General features: G+C 57.9%; 1 non-coding gene across 1 annotated transcript in view; it reads left to right on the top strand.

The window, feature by feature from the left end:
- The first annotated feature begins 1,318 nt into the window (after window positions 1–1,318).
- LOC124772032 overlaps window positions 1,319–2,500 on the top strand; it is a 1,909-nt gene continuing 727 nt past the window's right edge. The window contains exon 1 of the ribosomal RNA XR_007013714.1: window positions 1,319–2,500. This exon is cut by the window's right edge and continues 727 nt beyond it. This is a non-coding gene — a ribosomal RNA (small subunit ribosomal RNA).

The following is a 2,500-nucleotide window of genomic DNA, read 5'->3' as shown; positions in this document are numbered from 1 at the left end:
TGTCGTCTCCCTATGAGAGCTGGATTGCAGTGTGGTACGCCATAGAGACGTGTGGGAGGAACGGACGCCGTGGATGGCGATCAGCATGAGCTGTCTGTTGATGTATTCGGACCTAGTCGTCTCTCCTCACACACCGTGATGGCATGGTGCACCGCGTTCCATATCTGCGACATGCTACAGAGGCCGGTTGACAGTCGTTCGAGCAATGGACATCGCATACGTACGGGGGCCACCTTCCACGTATTGTCTAGGCGTGCACATTTTGTTGCGTGTATGTGGGCAGACGTAGTGTGGCGTGACACCTGACACAGGCATGCAATAATCGTTGAAGTTGCAAATGGCGATGGACGCCTGCGTTTTCTGGTGAAGTTACGCAAATGAACAAATGGTAACCTGTTGTGGTGCGGTTGTTCTCGCTAGGGGTGAATCGGTGATGGCGACGATAGGTTGAGGTACTAACCGGTTGTTCCAGCGATACCCACCATGCCGACGAAACTGAACGGCATCTGGGTGTGAAGCGATACGCGGCGGTGGCTGGGTGGGACCGTCCCCGGCCGGTGAGGGGGCGCCTCCCGGCGTGCTGGCCGCGCGGTGCGTGGGCGCACGCGCTACAGCCGGCTGGTGGGGGCGGCCAGTGGCAGGCGCGCCGGCCGACGGACGCGGCAGGCGTCGCAGCTGCGCGCCGGCGCACCCTGCGCGCGGCGCCGTGCGGCCAAAGTAGGTCCTCGCGGGCCCGGTGCGAAGCGCGGTGGACATCTTCAGTGTGCTGGTCCGATTGAGGACTGTGTGCGTTGAGGATGCGCCGCCGCCCGGCGCTCGGCGCCGCGACGCCGTCTGCTGCTCGGTCGCCCCAGCGGTTCTCGCTGGTGGTTTGTATCGCAGCTGTGCGGATGTGTTGGCGCGTGCGCTGTGCTGGGAGAGTTCGCTTCGGCACCCAAGTGGGGCTTTTGTCCTTCTGTGGCGCTGGCGTTGGAGCTGCCGGTCACCGTAGGTGGCGCGTGTTGTCTCCCGCCGGCAATGCCACGACAGCACGCTCCCGGGCCTCTGTCGGCAGCGGCAAGCTCAGTTGGGAGCACGGGTGGTCGCACCGAAAGCGTCTACTCGCCTAACTCCGGGCGATTGCGCCTCTCTCGAACCCGACCAAGTACTTGGGACGGCGCTGCGCGCCGCCGGGACCTGAGAGGGTTTCGAGGTGTATTGTGCAGGGGAGCTCAGCCTCCTCCTGTTTGCAGAATGATTGAGCGGACGCTTGCGTGTTCGCGCGGGCCCCCGGGACACACTCCCGGGCGGCCGGCTGCTCAGCTCTAGTTGACGCAGCTCCCTGGTTGATCCTGCCAGTAGTCATATGCTTGTCTCAAAGATTAAGCCATGCATGTCTCAGTACAAGCCGCATTAAGGTGAAACCGCGAATGGCTCATTAAATCAGTTATGGTTCCTTAGATCGTACCCACGTTACTTGGATAACTGTGGTAATTCTAGAGCTAATACATGCAAACAGAGTCCCGACCAGAGATGGAAGGGACGCTTTTATTAGATCAAAACCAATCGGTCGGCTCGTCCGGTCCGTTTGCCTTGGTGACTCTGAATAACTTTGGGCTGATCGCACGGTCCTCGTACCGGCGACGCATCTTTCAAATGTCTGCCTTATCAACTGTCGATGGTAGGTTCTGCGCCTACCATGGTTGTAACGGGTAACGGGGAATCAGGGTTCGATTCCGGAGAGGGAGCCTGAGAAACGGCTACCACATCCAAGGAAGGCAGCAGGCGCGCAAATTACCCACTCCCGGCACGGGGAGGTAGTGACGAAAAATAACGATACGGGACTCATCCGAGGCCCCGTAATCGGAATGAGTACACTTTAAATCCTTTAACGAGTATCTATTGGAGGGCAAGTCTGGTGCCAGCAGCCGCGGTAATTCCAGCTCCAATAGCGTATATTAAAGTTGTTGCGGTTAAAAAGCTCGTAGTTGGATTTGTGTCCCACGCTGTTGGTTCACCGCCCGTCGGTGTTTAACTGGCATGTATCGTGGGACGTCCTGCCGGTGGGGCGAGCTGAAGGCGTGCGACCGCCTCGTGCGTGCTCGTGCGTCCCGAGGCGGACCCCGTTGAAATCCTACCAGGGTGCTCTTTATTGAGTGTCTCGGTGGGCCGGCACGTTTACTTTGAACAAATTAGAGTGCTTAAAGCAGGCAAGCCCGCCTGAATACTGTGTGCATGGAATAATGGAATAGGACCTCGGTTCTATTTTGTTGGTTTTCGGAACCCGAGGTAATGATTAATAGGGACAGGCGGGGGCATTCGTATTGCGACGTTAGAGGTGAAATTCTTGGATCGTCGCAAGACGAACAGAAGCGAAAGCATTTGCCAAGTATGTTTTCATTAATCAAGAACGAAAGTTAGAGGTTCGAAGGCGATCAGATACCGCCCTAGTTCTAACCATAAACGATGCCAGCCAGCGATCCGCCGCAGTTCCTCCGATGACTCGGCGGGCAGCCTCCGG

The sequence above is a fragment of the Schistocerca piceifrons genome, unplaced genomic scaffold, assembly GCF_021461385.2.
Source record: "Schistocerca piceifrons isolate TAMUIC-IGC-003096 unplaced genomic scaffold, iqSchPice1.1 HiC_scaffold_936, whole genome shotgun sequence".
Lineage (NCBI taxonomy): Eukaryota > Metazoa > Arthropoda > Insecta > Orthoptera > Acrididae > Schistocerca > Schistocerca piceifrons.
Note: the sequence above shows the minus strand (reverse complement) of the source record. Positions and strands in the feature narration are given on the sequence as shown.